We start from the raw sequence: 19961 nt of genomic DNA on the forward strand, positions 1-19961 counted from the left end.
GAATGATGAATTGCAATGGTGCCATTGATGTTAACTTGGGTTTAAAAAACATATAGAATATTAGTTCGATTAGAAGATTTGGAGGTATTAAAATAGTTTTTTCTTGCAATTTTCATGATATTGGCTACGCCAAGTTTCTCATTACACTACTATTATATATATATAAATATATATATATATATATATATATATATATATATATAATTTTGAAAATCACTCTTGAATACTACATATACAATATCAATTTACAACCACTGTTCATAAAATTCTACTAAATACAATACAAAAATAAAAGAATAAATTGGATCCAGTAGTATCTCCTAAATTGAATAGAAATATGTGCATGGAATCGTTCAACTCAATTATAATTTGTTACATTCAGGATCCTGGCATACAAAATATCTAAATAGAAACAGTATAAAAAATATGCTCATTAGTTCAAAGAAAAAATAACAGCAAAAATATAAATAATTTAATTTGTATGGAAAACTAACAAAAGCAAAATTCAATTTTGAATCTAATTAAATTTCCCTAAGTACTGGTTATATATATATATATATATATATATATATATATATATTACCTAATTAGTAATGGACTGTATATAGTCATGATATATATATGTTATTAGGTTTTTTATGATTTATTTATATTGAACTCCTCATTTTCTACACTGAATTAACTCATTTGGCACAAAAATTAAAAAACTTACATTAGATGAGACAAGTGACGCAAAATTAAACTCTAATTGAATTTCAATTTTTAGACTGAATTAATTAACATGGCACAAAAACTTAAAAACTTAGATTAGATGGAACACATAATGCAAAATTATACTCTAATTGAATTCCAGTTTGAAAACTAATTGGATATATATATAAAGCAACCTAACACTAAATAAATTTTAATTCAGGTTTCATTAAATTTCCTTGAACAAAAATTAATATAGTATATTCTACTATAGAAGGTTTCTAATTGACTTTTTATTTATTAATACTTATTAAAAAAAGGCTAAATTAAAAATTACACCTCTAACTTTGACTTAATTTTTAATTTGGTTCTTTAAGTTTTACTCTTTATCATTTCAATCCTTTAAATTTCATTACATTCCTTCCATCTAATCCACATTGGACGATATTAAACTAATAGCAAGATTGGAAAATATTGATGGAATGACTAAACTGAAAACATATTTAAGTTAAGAATTGAATCCCAAAAAAAAAAAAAAAAAAAAACTTAAATGACTAATTTGAAAATAAGTAAAAGTTGGAGGATGTAATTTGGAGTTTAAACTTGTTTATATAAAAATAAAATTTCTTGATCATTACATGGGATATGAATGAGTAGAAAACTAGATATGTAATTACAATCCATTTTTATTTTTATTTTATTTGAGAATAAGTAATGGATGATGTAAAACTAACTTGGATATCATGATTGCTACGCATTTGATAATTACCATACACTTAGTTATCAATTATGCAATCTACATCAAACAATTATTATATAGTGTAAAATTTTAAGATTAAAACTTTCCAAGTTTTTGAAATTTTCAAACAATAACCAAAAGACTTTGGAAGTTTTGAAAAATGAACAAAGACTTGGTGAGATGTTAACAAGATTAAAGACTTCTAATGGTGTCATTCATTTTCATGATTAAAGGTATCTGGCCTATCAATGACTTAAAAAGATTTGCAATTATTTTCTCCCACAAAAAATTTTAAGAGATAAAGGTACTAATTAAACTTTTCTTACTTGTTATTTAGGAAAACTTTGTCTTCCCCATAAGTCCACTCCCCCTAGTAAATTATTTAAATATTACAAATGTATGTATGCATATTTAGAAAAAGCTAACCCATGTTAAGAAAGAGCAATCCAAAAATTCATGACTATACCATTACTAAATTGGACCCTCTAGACGTTATCATTTTATGCTTAACTTTTATTAAGATTTTTTTTTTTTTTTTTTTTTTTGGCTAAGATTATTAAGAAACTTTCCATGTCTTTGACTAGTGACAATAGCTCCACAGACCACAATTCACGCTAGTTAATAGAGTGACCCAAAAGACTTTAATTTTGTCTTTTTGAGGAGACTCGAGACCTTAATTTTCCATGTCATGGGCCAAAGACTTTTTGAAACATTTTACTAGCTTAAAGTCTTTTCTAAGATAATGAGAGCTGATAAGGTAAAGAAAATTAAAGCTCCCAACCCATAAAGTACGCTAACACTAGGGATTAGAATTGTGTTGTGGCTGATAATCGTGGTTATGGTCTCCCGTTGGGTTGAACTGGTTAGAAATTAATTCATTACGAAAAACCACTAGAAGAAAAATGAGACTAGTGTTAGTTTTCTCCATTCAAAGAAAGTATTGTGTTTGGCTCACCATAGATAACTTATTAAAACACTAATTTGAAACTTACCAGGATAATTAACACAATTTCTCCTAGTTAAATCTAGCATGAATCTTTAGCAAATAGTTATATAGTCTAAAAGTGATGCTAGTCAATAACTGAACCATGATGCCATTACTTTGTAATTCTAAATTGAATATTTGAACTTTAACCAAAGATTGATTCAATGTAATTAGGATTAAAGTCTTCTAACGGAACCACATGTTTTGTAGTTTTTTTGGATAATTCAATTGTTATGACAAATGACGGAGGCTTTGAATTATGGAGATACCACTGATACCAGGAGGTGTCAACTAATTGTGCTACAAAAATCTTGGCACAGGTTTTGAAGTATATTCCCCTTTAATACAAGTTTTCAAGTTTGAATGAGTTTAGATAATCAATGATTTTTTTTTCTTGAAATACATAGAATCAATGACTTGAAAAGAGTAGTTGTATGTCATCAAACAATTATATAGCTCAAATGTCACGCTAGTCGATAGTGGTACCATGTGGCCATTACATTCCAAATCTAAATTTATTTTACGAACACCAACCAAAGACTCATTGCAACATTATTGGGATTAAAGTCTTCTCTAATAGTACCACACATTTTGAAGTTTTTTTGTGTTTTTTAATTCGATAATTATAATGGAAGAGGGAAAATTGAAATCCGTAATGTCTCCATTGATAGTTATATCTAGTTAGTCTATAACATGTGCGTAAATAGTAATGGTACTATTGATGTTAGCTTGAGTTATAAAACATATAGTGTTAGGTTCTTAGACTTTTGGAACTAAATGTATTAGAACTTCAATTTGTATTTTGTTGGCAAACCATGATCAAAGCATAGAGTTTAGTTTAGGCTTGCTCAAAGTGTGTTTATTTGTAAAATGAAATTAAGTGATTGCAGAATTTATTGGACAAAATCTGCAAGGCTCGATCGATTGAACCTCGGGCAAATTTATTTTTCTGCAAAATTTCCAATTTAGCCTAAACTTGTTTAATGTGTAGGGTTTTGTGTTTTACTCCAAGTATAAAAGGAAAAACCCTAGCTACGTTTTAGAGGTCTTTTGATGGTTGTGTGTTGAATCTTTTGTGAGATTTAGAGGTGTTTACCTTCACACACACGCTTAGGGTTATCAAGTTCAAGATTCATGTCAAGAGCTTGATGATCTTTTCAATTGTTGCTTAAAGAACTTAAAGAAGATCTGAAACCTTTGAGTGGAGTCTTAAAGTCACAAGTAGGAGAACTTGTGGTTGCAACAGATCAATGAAATAAGTATTCCGTGAACTCAGAGCTATCATGTGGTCGTGGTAGTAAGTTTTCTACTCGAGGTAGCAATAGGATGTTAGTGGTCTAAGTTCTATTGTACAAACTTCAATTCTTTCATAGTGGATTTGCATTTTACCTTGAGGATAGCTAGGTTAAATCCTCTCCAAGTTTTTTACCTGATAGGTTTTCCTAGGTTATCATATCGTTGTATTTTTTATATTTTCGCATTATTTACATGATATGATTTTATTGTGTTAACCTAGATTTGAATAATTTATCTAAATAATCACTTTGTTAAATAATTAGGTTAAACAACTTGTGTTAAGGGGTCTAAAAACGTACATATAGAATATTAGTTCGATCAGAAGATTTGGAGGTACTAAAATAGTTTTTCTTGCAATTTTCATAATATTAGCTACGTCAAGTTTCTCATTACACTTCTATTATATATATATATATATATATATATATATATATATATATAATTTTAAAAATTACTATTGAATACTATACTACATATATAATATCAATTCACAATTACTGTTCGTAAAATTTTACTAAATATAACACAAAAATAAAAGAATAAATTGGATCCAATAGTATCTCCTAAATTGAATGGGAATATGTGTATGGAATCATTTAGCTCAATTATAATTTATTACGTTCAGGATCCTAGCATACAAAATATCTAAATAGAAACAGTATAAAAAATATGCTCATCAGTTCAAAGAAAAAATAACAGTAAAAATATAAATAATTTAATTTGTCTGGAAAACTATCAAAAGCAAAATTCAATTTTGAATCTAATTAAATTTTCTCTAAGTATTGGTTATATATATATTACCTAGTTAGTAATAGACCATATATAGTCATGGTAAAACATTAATTGTTTTTTTTTCTTTTCCCATAAAAACTTTCTTTAACTGGATTCTTAACCAGTGCCCTAAGGGTACTTGTTAGCATTTCCCTTTATTTATATTGAACTCCTCATTTTCTACATTGAATTAACTCATTTGGTACAAAAATTTAAAAAACTTACATTAAATAAGACATGTGGCGCAGCATTAAACACTAATTGAATTTCAATTTTTAGATTGAATTAATTAACATGGCACAAAATTTTAAAAACTTAGATTAGATGGGACATATAATGCAAAATTATACTCTAATTGAATTCCAGTTTGAAATCTATTTGGATATATATATATGTGTGTGTGTATATATATATATATATATATATAAAGCAACCTAACACTAAATCAATTTTAATTTAGGTTTCATTAAATTTCCTTGAAAACTTTTTAATTAATATGTGTATTCTACTATAGAAGGTTTCTAATTGACTTTTTATTTATTAATACTTACTAGTCGCTAACCTGTGCGATGCACGGGATAGTTAAACAAAATTTATACACATTCACCTTAATTGGTACAATCATTTGAAAACAATTCTAACTAATACCCAAATGTAAGAGACACATTGACTTACTATTTAAAGTAGCCTTCTGAATAATTTACACATATTGTGCAACTGAGCCTTAAAATTTAATTCCTGAACACCACAACTCCATAAAATTCATACTAATAATAATATTTTATGATAGAGCAGTTAGAATTTTGATTTAATTCTTGAACACTGAATTGGAAATTGATTATATGAGTATTCAATGCTATACCGTGCATTGTAGATCTTGAATGCTATACCATGCGTTTAGGGCTTCCTATGTCTGGAGAGAGAGAGTTTGCAGAAACTGTGGCTTTATATTTCTTAACTTGAGAGGGGTAAGGTTGCTAGGGTTTTGAGGAGTTATAATGTTTTTATTTTGAGAGTTTGCAGAAACCGTGGCTTTATATTTCTTAACTTGAGAGAGGGGTAAAGTTGCTAGGGTTTTGAGGAATTATAATATTTTTGTTTTTATTTTTTATTTTTTAAATATTGTGCTGACGTGGAAAATTGTGGTGCCTACAAAGGCTTCGATTTTATATATATATAGATTAAATGAAGGCTAAATTAAAAATTACACCTCTAACTTTGACTTAATTTTTAATTCGATTCTTTAAGTTTTACTCTTTATCATTTCAATCCTTTAACTTTCATTTGTTTTCATTATATTCCTTCCATCTAATCCACATTGGACCATATTAAACTAATAGCAAGATTGGACAATATTGACAAAATGACTAAACTGAAAACATATTTAAGTTAGGGATTAAAAAAAAAAAAAAAACACTTAAATGACTAATTTGAAAATAAGTTAAAGTTGGAGGATGTAATTTGGAGTTTAAACTTGTTTATATAAAAATAAAATTTCTTGATCATTACATGGGATGTGAATGGGTAGAAAACTAGATATGTAATTACAGTCCCCTTTGAATGGGTAGAAAACTAGATATGTAATTACAGTCCCCTTTTTTTTTTTTTTTTTTTTTTTTTTTTTTTTTTTTTTTTATGGGTGTAAACAGAATTTGATTCCAAAGTCTTGAATGTTAAGTCGGTGATAAAGAGACCTTAGAGGTCAACTCCAAGATCTTGGGAATCGAATCGTGTTTAGAATAAATAGGTTGATAGGCAAAGGATAATAAATAGTTGATGGTTATTGTTAGATCCAAATACACCAACGCGGTTAGTAGCCACACAAGCCCCACCACATGGAGGGGAAAAATGTGGAATTTTCTCGACCAATACAAAAGTAATATTAATGAAATACTAATAAATAAGGAAAATATATGTATAAATTGCTTCTTCTTCTTTTTTCCTTTAACTATAGATGAAATTGTAAATATGTTTTTCTAAACCATGCTAAGTGATATCTTTCTTTCTTTTTTCTTTTTCTTTTTTTGAGAATACTAAGTATTTTTAACACATACACGAAGAGAGGGAAGAAGGTGATATATTTCTTTAATTATTCATAACAAAAAAAAAAATTGCAATCCATTTTTATTTCTATTTTATTTGAGAAAAAGTAATGGATAATGTAAAACTGACTTTGATATCATGATTGCTACACATTTGATAATTGCCATGAACTTAGTTATCAGTTATGCACACTACATCAAACAATTATTATATAGTCCAAAATTTTAAGATTATAGCTTTCCAAGTTTTTGAAATTTTCAAACAATAACCAAAAGACTTTGGAAGTTTTGCACAATGAACGAAGACTTGGTGAGATGTTAACAAGATTAACTTATAATGGTGTCATTCGTTTTCATGATTAAATGTATCTGGCGTATCAATAACTTAAAATAAACTGAAATTATTTTCTCCGACAAAAATTTTAAGAGATAAAGTTACTAATTAAACTTTTCTTACTTGTTATTTTGAAAAACTGTGTCTTCCCCATAAGTTCACTCCCCCTAGTAAATTATTAAAATAATACAAATGTATGTTTGCATATTTAGAAAAAGCTAGTCCACGTTACGAAAGAGCAATCCAAAAATTCATGACTATACCATTACTAAATTGGACCCTCTAGACGTTATCATTTTATGTTCAACTTTTATTAAGATTTTTTTTTTTTTTTTTGGCTAAGATTATTAAGAAATTTTCTGCTAATACAATGATCTTAGATAGAATATTTCTAAGGGTGTTTTTCATAAGTGCTTCTTCTCTGGTAATGTAAACTTCCCATTAAACCAATGGCTTACTGGCTATTTTTATTTGTGCATTTGGCATGTGCCTAAATTATAATGCTTTAATTAATAATTAGGCCAAGAGGATGCCTTTGTCTTATTTGCTTGGTCCTTTACAATATGCTAAATGTGTAGCATAAATGTCATGATAATAAGTTAATTATTTCCATAAATTGATGGTCCTAAATAGGCAAAGACATTTCCTAAAAATGAAAAGAAAAAATATATATATACATAATATATATTAATAAAAATTTACCCACTACAGGTATCAGACTGAGTGAATTGAAATCTAAAGTATTTTTTTTTATGGGATTATTATTATTTTTGAAAAATAGTAGATAGGATTATTATGATAATTGATTAATTATAAGGAGTTTTTTTATATATACCTAATCCGGATAACCTGATTTCTGACTTTTTAATAGTGTTTCCCTTTAAAAAAAAGGACTTCTAATGATGTCCCATCTAATCAAAATTTTAAAATTTTTGAACCAAGTTAATTAGTTCAGTGTAAAAATTAAATTTTGATTAGAGTTTAATTTTACGATACGTGTTTCATCTAATCGAAATTTTTAAATTTTTGTGCCAAATGAGTTAATTTAGAGTAGAATACAAGTAGTCCAATATAAATAAATCATAAAAAAATAATCATATATTTAACACTATATATAAAATTAGAGGAAGAGAGAGTTTTAATGATTTTATATTTATGAGCCCTTTTTTTAAAACTAAAAGCAATTCATTTGGCACAAAAATTATATATATATACACACACACATATATATATAAACAATTAAACCTTAAAGAAAATCCAATTAGATTTTACAATTGAAGTCCAATTTTGCACTGTGTCATAAATATTTTATTTTTGTAAAGTGTTTTATTTCTTAATTTTTGAATCAAATGTGGGACCATATCATAAATATCCATTCAAGTGAGTTATTGTATACAAAAACCAAAGAGTCTAGAATTAATTAGGATAAAAAAATATTTTAAAAATTGACAATTTACATTTTCTACCTAATAACATTCTTAAAAGACTTTTTAAAGAGTTAAAAAAAATATAAGAATGACTATCAATAATATTTAAATTATATATGTAAGATTATTATACTATACATCTTAATGTGTATCTTTTAAGTATATCCACGCATATGCATGGAGTTACAAGCTAATTAATAGAGTGACCACAATTCACACTAGTTAATATATTAAATTTTCCATGCCTTTGACAAGTGACAAAAGTTCCACAAACCAAAATTCACGCTGGTTAATAAAGAGACCCACAAGACTTTAATTTTGTCTTTTTGAGGAGACACGAGACCTTAATTTTCCATGTCATAGGCCAAAGACTTTTTGAAACATTTTACTGGCTTAAAGTCTTTTCTAAGATAATGAGAGCTGATAAGGTAAAGAAAATTAAAGCCCCCAACCCATAAATTACGCTAACACTAGGGATTAGAATTGTGTTGTGGCTGATAATCGTGGTTAGGGTCTCCCGCCGGGTTGAACCCGTTAGAAATTAATTCATTACGAAAAACCACTGGAAGACGAATGAGATTAGTGTTAGTTTCCTCCCTTCAAAGAAAGTATTTTGTCTGGCTCACCATAAATATCTTATTAAAACACTAATTTCAAACTTACCAAGATAATTAACACAATTTCTCCTAGTTCAATCTAGCATGAATTTTCAGCAAATAGTTATATAGTCTAAAAACGATGCTAGACAATAGCTAAACCATGATGCCATTACTTTGCAAGTCTAAATTGAATTTCTGAACTTTAACCAAAGACTGATTCAATGTAATTAGGATTAAAGTCTTCTAACAGAACCACATGTTTTGAAGTTTTTTTGGATAATTCAATAGTTATAACAAATGAGGGAGGCTTTGAATCATGGAGATACCACTAATACCAGGAGGTGTCAACTAATTTTGCTTCAAAAATCTTGGCACAAGTTTTGAAGTATATTCCCCTTTAATACAAGTTTTCAAGTTTGAATGAGTATAGAGAATCAATGATTTTTTTTTTTTTGAAACACATAGAATCCATGACTTGAAAAGAGTAGTTGTATATAATCAAACAATTATATAGCTCAAATGTCACGCTAGTCGATAGTGGTACCATGTGGCCATTACTTTCCAAATCTAAATTTATTTTATGAACACCAACCAAAGACTCATTGCAACATTATTAGGATTAAAGTCTTCTCTAATAGTACCACACATTTTGAAGTTTGTTTGTGTTTTTTAATTCAATGGTTATTATGGAAGAGGGAAAGATTGAAATCTATAATGTCTCCATTGATAGTTATATCTAACTAGTATGTAACTCGTGCTTACACACAAGAATGATGAATTGTAATGGTGCTATTGAAGTTAGCTTGTGTTATAAAACATATAGAATATTGTTCGATCAGAAGATTTAGAGATACTAAAATAGTTTCTTGCAATTTTCATGATATTGGCTCTGCCAAGTTTCTCATTATACTACTATTATATATATATATATATATATATATATATATATATATATATATATATATATAATTTTGAAAATCACTATTGAATACTACATATACGATATCAATTCACAATCACTGTTTGTGAAATTTTACTAAATACAACACAAAAAATAAAAGAATAAATTGGATCCAATAGTATCTCCTAAATTGAATGGGAATATGTGCATGGGATTGTTCAACTCATTTATAGTTTTTTACGTTTAGGATCCTAACATACAAAATATCTAAATAGAAGCAGTATAAAAAACATGCTCATTAGTTCAAAGAAGAAAAAAAAAAACAGTAAAAATATAAATAATTTAATTTGTATGGAAAACTAACAAAAGCAAAATTCAATTTTGAATCTAATTAAATTTTCTCTAAGTATTGGTTATATATATATATTACCTAGTTAGTAATGGATTGTATATAGTTATGGTATATATATGTGATTAGGTTTTTTATGATTTATTTATATTGAACTCCTCATTTTCTACATTGAATTAACTCAATTAACACAAAAATTAAAAAAAATTAAAAAACTTACATTAGATGAGACATGTGACACAAAATTAAATTCTAATTGAATTCCAGTTTGAAATCTAATTGGATATATATATAAAGCAACCTTACACTAAATAAATTTTAATTTAGGTTTCATTAAATTTCCTTGAACAAATTATAATTAATATGTATATTCTACTCTAGAAGGTTTCTAATTGACTTTTTATTTTTTAATACTTATTAAACGAAGGCTTAATTAAAAATTACACATCTAACTTTGACTTAATCTTTAATTCGGTTCTTTAAGTTTTACTCTTTATCATTTCAGTCCTTTAACTTTCATTTGTTTTCAATATTCCTTCCATCTAATCCACATTGGACGATATTAAACTAATAGCAAGATTGGAAAATATTGATGGAATGACTAAACTGAAAACATATTTAAGTTAAGGATTGAAAAATAAAATAAAATAAAATAAATAAAAAATAAAAACCTTAAATGACTAATTTGAAAATAAGTTAAAGTTGGAGGATGTAATTTAGAGTTACACTTATTTATATAAAAATAAAATATCTTGATCATTACATGGGATGCGAATGGGTAGAAAACTAGATATGTAATTACAGTCCATTTTTATTTTTATTTTATTTGAGAAATAGTAATGGATGATGTAAAACTGACTCAAATATCATGATTGCTACACATTTGGTAATTTCCATGCACTTAGTTATCAAATACGCAATCTACATCAAACAATTATTATATAGTCCAAAATTTTAAGATTATAACTATCCAAGTTTTTGAAATTTTCAAACAATAACCAAAAGACTTTGGAAGTTTTGAACAATGAAAAAAGACTTGGTGAGATGTTAACAAGATTAAAGACTTCTAGTGGTGTCATTCGTTTTCATGATTGAAGTTATCTGGCGTATCAATGAATTAAAAAAAGCCACAATTATTTTCTCTCACAAAAAAATTTAAGAGATAAAGCTACTAACTAAACTTTTCTTACTTGTTATTTTGGAAAACTATGTCTTCCCCATAAGTCCTCTCCCCTTAGTAAATTATTTAACTATTACAAATGTATATATGCATATTTAGAAAAAGCTAGTCCATGTTACGAAAGAGCAATCCAAAAATTCATGACTATACCATTACTAAATTGGACCCTCTAGAAATTATCATTTTATGTTCAACTTTTATTAAGAGTTTTTTTTTTTTTTTTTTTTTTGGCTGAGATTATTAAGAAATTTTCTAGTATTACAATGATCTTAGTTACAATATTCCTAAGGGTGTGTTTCATAAGTGCTTCGACTCTGTTAATGTAAACTTCCCTTTAAACCAATTGCTTACTGGCTATTTTTATTTGTGCATTTGGCATGTGCGTAAATTATAATGCTTTAATTAATAATTAAATGATCAAAGACTTGTCGAAACTTGAAACTCTAACATGATTAAAGTTTTCTAATATCTTCTAATGGTGTTTCCCTCAACAACAAAAAAGGACTTGTAATAGTGTCATACGTTTTCATGGTTGAAGGAATCTGACATATCATTGACATAAAACTTATTTAGATAACATGATTATTACATGTTAATTAGTTTCAACATATTTTGTCTATAACTATGCAATTTGCATCAAACAATTCTTATATAGTCCAAAATTCGAAAACTATAGTGAACAAAGAAAAAAGAATTCGAGACTTGAATTTTCGAAGTCTTTGGAAGTTCCAAACAATGATCAAAGACTTGTTAAAACACTAATATGATTAAAATCTTCTAATGGTGTTTCCTCCAAAAAAAAAAAAAAAAGACTCCTGATAGTGTACACATTTTCAAAGTTGAAGGAATCTGGCATATCAATGAGTTAAAAAATGAACGATATCATTTTCTCTCATACAAACCTTAAGAGATAAAGCTACTAATTAAACTTATCTTAGTTGTTACCCCTAAGCCAACTCCCCCCAATAAGTTGTAATTAAAATATTACATATGGATGTATACCTATTTAGAGAAAGGTCGTCCATTATGTAACAAATAGTAATACCTTAAGGGTAATTATGAAAGTAAATTATTTGCACTCTCACCAAATAACAAGAAACATGAGTTTTACATAATGATAAATAAAAAATAAGAAGATTTTGAGCATTTTCAAGGTCCCCTCCTTGCTTTCTTGCTCACATCAGAGATGCAGGGAGTAGGCAACGAACATATGCCTAATGCATCAAGCGTTGAATAATTTTGCTACGGTCTAAAAAAGATTATATGCCAAGTATAGAACTGGCATTTCAATCTAATTAGATATAAAAGATGGAGTACTAAGTAGCTCTTGTGATTTAGCATGAAGCAAAATAAAAGTGAAAACAATTCAATTTCTGTTAATAGTTGATCTAAATTCAACTTACTAAAAAGGCTTCGGAAATGTTTCATTGACAAGGGATAAGAATGCAATTGGAATACACAAGAATTTTATTGGTATATATATATAGTTTCCTTAGCAAAAAGAATGGAAAATATCTTCAAAATTGAATTTGAGTTCTGTTTTTTGGATACTCAAAAAAGAATGTAAGTTTATAGCTCTACTAAACCAGACAATTATGAAATTTGTTTCCATTACAAAAGGAAAGAAAGAATAAAAAGAAAAAGAAATAATCATCTATTATTATTCTAACTACTAACTACTATGTAACCCGTACTTATACACATGAATGATAAATTGTAGTGTTACTATTAATGTTAGTTTGGGTTATTAAATATATAGGACATTAGTTTGACCAGGATATTTGGAGGTACTAAAATGATTCTTCCTTGCAATTTTAATGATATTGGTTACTCCAAATTTTTAATTACATTGTTATTATATATATAATTTTGAAAATCACTATTGGGCACTACATATACAATATCAATTCACTATCATTGACTACAAAATTATACTAAATAAAATACAAAATAAAAGAAATAAATTGGTTCAATAATATCTATATCTCCTAAATTGAATGGAGATAGGTGTATGTGATCGTTTAGCTCAATTATAGTTTGTTATGTTCAAGATCTTCACATATAAGATATCTAAATAGAAACAATATAAAAAATATACTCATTAGTTCAAAAAAAAAAAATCTAAATAATTTAATTTGTATGAAAAGAACAAAGGCAAAATCTAATTTTGATTCTAATCAAATTTTCTCTAAGATTTGATTTTAATATATATATATATATATATATATATATATATATATATATATATTACCTGGGTTTATTTATATTAAACTCCTCGTTTTCTACACTATATTAACTCTTCGGCACAAAATTTTAATTTATTTTTTTTAAGATTAGATGGGATATGTCGTGCAAAATTAAACTCTAATTGAAATCCAATTTTTACATTAAATTAACTCACTTGGCACAAAAATTTAAAAACTTAAAAAATATAAAAGTCCACGGTTTTTTTTTTTTTTTTTTACGATTCATTTATTCTAGACTTTTTGGTTTTTGTACTTAATAACTCACTTGAATGAATATTTATGATGTAGTTCCACATTTTATTCTAAAATTAAGAAATAAAACACTTTCAGAATATATAATTTAGGACACATGGTGCAAAATTAAAATTCTAATTTGAATTAAGCTAATAAGAGAAAATCTAACAAGATTTCAAATTGGAATTCAATTAGAGTCCAATTTTACGCCACGTGTCCCATCTAATCAAAGTTTATAAATTTTTGTGCTAAGTTAGTTAATTCAATGTAAAAATTAGAATTCAACTAAAGCTTCATTTTGCGCTACTAATCTCATCTAATGTAAGTTTTTTTTTTTTTTTTTTTAATTTTTGTGCCAAGTAAGTTAATTCAATGTAGAAAACGAAAAATTCAATATAAATAAACCATAAAAAAAATAATATACACACACACACACACACTATAACTATATATAGTCCATTACTAATTAGTTTCAAAATTGAATTTTGCTTTTATTAGCTTTCCATACAAATAAAATTCTTTAAATTTTTTCTGTTATTTTTTCTCTAAACTAATAAACATATTTTTTATACTATTTCTATTCAGATGTATGCTAGAATCTTAAACATAACAAATTGTAATTAAGCTAAACAATCTCATGCACCTATCCCCATTCAATTTAGGAGATACTATTGGGCCAATTTATTATTTTATTTTGTGTTGTATTTAGTAGAATTTCGCGGACTGTAATTGTGAATTGATATTATATATGTAATATCTAATAGTAATTTTCAAAATTATATACATAATAGCAGTATAATGAGAAACTTGGCATAACTAATATAATGAAAATTGCAAGAAAAAACTATTTTAGTACCTCCAAATGTTTTGGTAGAAACTATTTTAGGACAAAACTTAGGTACGGTAGCTTAGATGCTGTTTCTTAGGTTCCTCTTTTAAGATTTAATCATGTGGCTACTTAATTAAAAAATACACTTCCATCTCATAAGAAAACATCCACATAGTTTTTTTTTTTTTTTTTTTTTTTTTTAAGGAACAACCCAACTCAGGCTAAAAATATATAACTAAACCCAGTCTTTTACAACAAAATTCAAAATTTTTGGAGGAACAACCTCACCCGAAACTCTTAATGGAAAGGAGAACCTAGCATCCCTAGCTAAAGCATGAGCAACATAATTACCCTATCGCCTCACATGGATGATAGAATAGGATTGAAAATAACCCCCTATATGAAGTCTTTTACCAAGTGTCCAGCCATCACATTTGAAGCCTTCCCTGCCTGCAAACTCTTCACCACGAGGTATGCATCTCCTTCAAAGCACACCTTGTGAAAGCCGAGTTCCCGGGCAAAGAGACCAGCCTTACGAGCCGCCAACATTTCCAAGATCTCCACAAATTTTGGCATGAGAACTTTCTCGGATAGAGCAGCTAACACCTGCCCCTCATTGCTACAAATAACCACCCCAATGCCGCCCTCCTTCTCCTCCCCAAACACTGCCCCGTCGAAATTTGCTTTCACTAATCCCACAGGTGGAGGCTGCCACCATACCAGTCCAACCCTTGACTGAGGTTCTTTCCATTGCTTTCCCCGTTGGAACTCATCTAACAGAGCCGTGGCTGATTAGGCAAGCTTCGAGAGTGGCTAGGCTAGTTTGTTAAGTCTCTGTTTATTTCTTCTGACCCAGATCAGCCACGCAATCATAGCAAACTCCTCCAAGATTTTTCCTTCCTCTTTTATGATGCTAACCAAATCGTACAGTGATATGATGCTCGGGAATTTTCTCCTAACCTTTTCAAAAGATTGCTCCCACCCTTCTTGCAGGGTTTTCACAGCTCCATATGGCATGTAGCGTGTCTTCTCCCCTACACTTGCACTGTTCACACAAATGGTTATCCAGCACTTTCTTTCTCTGTAAGTTCACCTTAGTTGGGAGCGCATTTGAGCAAGCTCGCCAAAGGAACACCTTGACCTTGTTTGGGACTTTCAACCGCCAAATGCTCTTCCAAAACTGCTTCACCTCATCAGCATTGGAGCTTGATGGTGCGGCCTTCATTTCAGACTCACACAACAATTGATAACCCGTTTTTACTGAGTAAGCGCTTGACCTGCACCTCAACCAAGTAACACTGTCCTCCTGGTCCGTGACAAGTACTGGAATGATCTTGATTCTTTGTGCTTCAAATGGCAAAAAAAGAGCTTCCACTAGTTGGTCATTCCAACCTTCACCCCTAGCTACCAACAGTTTTGCGACTTCCCAATTTGAAGCAACCCCATTCTTTGGAGAAAGAATACAAGCCGAGTCTCCTCCAGGCAACCACCTATCTCCGTAGATGTTAATCTTCCTTCCATTTCCCACACTCCAAAGCAAACCGGTTTGGACAAGATTTCTAGCCTTAGCAATGCTTTGCCAAGCATAAGATCTGGAGGCAACCTTTGCGTGAAAAATTGACCCGCTTGGAAAGTATTTCGCACCAAAAACCCGATAAAAGAGAGAAGACCGATCCACAAGTAGTCTCCACACTTGCTTTGCAAGCATAGCCTCATTAAATTTTTCCAAATCTTTAAAGCCCATACCCCCCAAGGCCTTTTGTTTGCACAAAGTTTCCCAATTCTTCCAATGGATCCTTCGTTGATCTCCCCTTTGCCCCCACCAAAATTTCCTTATCATCATCTCAATATCATTTAATAATCAGAATGGGAGTTTGAAACAGCTCATCATAAAAGTGGGAATAGCTTGAACTGCCTCTTTTAAGAGCACCTCCCTACCCACTTGCGAAAGGAGCTTTTCTTTCCATCCTTGCAACTTGCTCCACACTCTCTCCTTAATGAAATTGTGACTCGCCTTTTTATTTCTCCCAACCACTGCCGGTAGCCCAAGGTACTTTTCGTATTCTCGCACTTCACTTACTCCCAAGAGATTAAGAATTTCTAATTTCCTCCCCTCCGGGGTGGACTTGCTAAAAAACACGGAAGTTTTTTCTCTATTCAACTTTTGCCCCAAGACTTGCTCATACAAACTCAAAATATGTTGGATAGCATCCAAGTCGCTCATTGTAGCACGGCAAAAAAGTAGAGTGTCGTCGGCAAAGAATAAGTGAGTGATTTTTGGGCCTTTTTTGCAAAGAGAGAAGCCCCTAATAGCTTCGAACCCGGTTGCCTGTTGCAATTGACAATTTAGAGCTTCAAAACAAATTAGGAATAGGTATGGAGATAGGGGATCTCCTTGCCTAAAACCCCTAGTTGGGCAAATATCATCCTTTGGCACTCCATTCACTAGAATTGAGTAGGAGGCCAAATTTATACAACTCATGACCAAAGCCACCCAATTCTCATTAAAGCCCATCTTCACCATAGTTGCTTCTAGGAAACTCCACTCCACCCTATCGTAAGCCTTGCTCATATCAAGCTTTAAGGCCATGAAACCCCCTTTTTTTGCCTTTTGGTTCTTCATGTGGTGCAAGGTTTCAAAAGCTACAAGAATATTATCGGAGATTGCCTTGTCCGATTGGAAGGCACTTTGTGATTCCGAAATAATCAGAGGTAACACCCCCTTGAGCCTGTTAGCAATCACCTTGGAAACAAGCTTATAGATGATATTACATAGAAAATTAGGACGAAATTCTGAAACCTTTGAGGGACTTTTTACCTTTGGTATAAGGGTGATGAAGGTCTGATTTATTGATGGTGGGATAACACCCGAGGTAAGGCAACTTAATACTGCTTCTATCACATCATCGCCCACTGATTGCCAGTAATGTTGGAAAAAGAGAGGTGGAAGTCCATCCGGGCCCGACGCCTTCGAAGGTTCCATTTGCTTTAGGGCCATGACCGCCTCTTCCCTAGTATACTCAACATTTAGTGATTGGTTCATCTCATCCGAAATAGAACAAGGAATACCAGCCACTACTTCCCCTATCCCGCATGGGTTTGAGGTGGTAAAGAGGCCTTGATAATAAGAAACTAGAATATTTGCAATCCCATCCTCATCAGCACATACCTCCCCACCCAGATCTTCAAGTGAATCAATTCAATTTCTTCTAAACCAATGAGAGGCCCTACTATGAAAGTATCTTGTGTTATTATCCCCCTCTTGCAACCATAGAGCACGGGAACACTGTTTCCACATTTGTTCTTCACTTACTAGAAGCTTTGAAATCTCTCTTTTCAACCTTTGGACTCGCGCCATGCTTCCACCCCTTATTGCAGCTTCCTCGGCAACTTTCAATTGCTCCTTTTTCTCCATAAGGCAGCAAAGTTACATTACCAAAAGCAACTTTGCTCCACCACTTCAAATTCCTACGACATCTATCCACTTTTCCTTCCACTCTCTTCATTGGGCTGCCTTGGCAATCAAAGGACCATGCATCCTCAATTGCTTCCCCACAATCCTCATCCCTCATCCACATTTGTTCAAACCTCCATGGCTTATTTACTCTTTTTGGGATACCCGCTAAATAAATCATGATCGGTTTATGATCCGAAGTACCACTCTCCAAATGGACCACTTTTGTAGCCGGGAACATTGCTAGCCAATCCACCATACTAATCGCTCTATCAAGTCTCTCCCACACCGTGTGCCCCTCACCTTGCCCATTGCACCAAGTGAACTTGTTACCACTAAAACCTAATTCTTGAAAACCACACTCATCCAACACATCCCTAAAAGCCTCCATTTGTCTACTTGGTCTATGCCTTCCCCCTAATTTCTCATGGGCTCTAGTAATTTCGTTGAAGTCTCCCGCACACAACCAAGGTAAGGAATATTTGGAATTTAATCTTCTTAGGAAGCCCAAGAGATATGGTGGTTACTTGTGTCGACCTCGCCATAAAAACCCGTATGCGTCCACTCCTCCTCCTTTCCTTTATTAACGACAGCGTCAATATGATTCAGGGAATATGTGTCCACCGAGAAATCCACTTCTTTCTTCCAAAAAACCACCTATCCTCCACCCTTTCCCTCTCTAGAAAATTCTATCATACCATCAAACTTTAGCTTATCACGTAACTGAGTTAGCCTAGCTTTTTTCAGCCATGTTTCGGCTAGGAACACAACTGAGGGAGAATGAGCTCGAATAAGGTCACCAAGCTCCTGCTCTGTCTGAGGGTTCCCAATCCCCCGACAGTTCCAGCTTAAGAGATTCATTATTGTTGGTAGGGCTGCACCACAACCTCCATCATTAAATTACTTAGTTCATGACCAGAACGGGAAACCAGCCTCCTCTTGCATGGTAACTCACTATAGTCCACCTCTGAAGCTAACCTTTTAATATTTTTTAGCCCTCTAGGCGCCACATTTTCAATGGGACGTGCATGGCATTTTTTCCTAGTTCTTTTTACCTTTTCCACCTTAGCACTATTATTGCTACAGCCCATAATATTTGAAATATCACATAGTGTAGAGTGGGTAATAGGGACACTTACCAAGTTTGCCTCATGCACCCGTGACTATGAAAAGCCCTTTGTACCAGCCACGTTCTCTGCATGCCTATCTGAATTTTCTGCATGCCTATCATCTAACTTTTGGATAGAGTCATCAGCTTTCCTAGTTGGCTTTTGATCCTTAATTCCCACAATTTCCTCTTCTATGTTATCCGTTGAAAATACACCCCACATCTTGTCAAATATGCCCATCTCCATATCAATTTCCTTAAGCCTTTCCTCGAATCTTTCCCCTGACTCTCGGCCACCGGATTTTACCAGCTCAGCAATCACATCCGCTGTATCAGACTCCGCAGAAGTCCCATTAAATGCCTCCTGGAATCTCACTGTTTCCTCAGTTTGTGCGTGCGCCATCGTGGGGAGTTGGTTACCATTTTGCTCTACCGATAAGTTCATCCCACGCTCCTCAGTCCCCTGTTTTTGCTGGGCTTTTTTTACAGTGTAGAAACCCGGTACCTTCACCACAGGATTTCTTCCCTTCACAAATGGAGCTGCACGAATCCACGCCCCATAAGCTTGACTCTCCTTTGTGAGATTACCTTCACTCTCAATCCAAAGATCACAATTTCTGTCCCCATGGTTCAGGCACCCACACCAGTAGCAAATATTGGGTAGCCTTTCATACTTGAAAGACACCCAACTTTGCGCGCCGTGAGATAGAGATATTAACCTCTCCTTACACAGAGGTCTATTTACATCAATGGTGACCTTCATCCTCAAAAAACTCC

Source organism: Quercus lobata, chromosome 3 (assembly GCF_001633185.2).
Source record: "Quercus lobata isolate SW786 chromosome 3, ValleyOak3.0 Primary Assembly, whole genome shotgun sequence".
Lineage (NCBI taxonomy): Eukaryota > Viridiplantae > Streptophyta > Magnoliopsida > Fagales > Fagaceae > Quercus > Quercus lobata.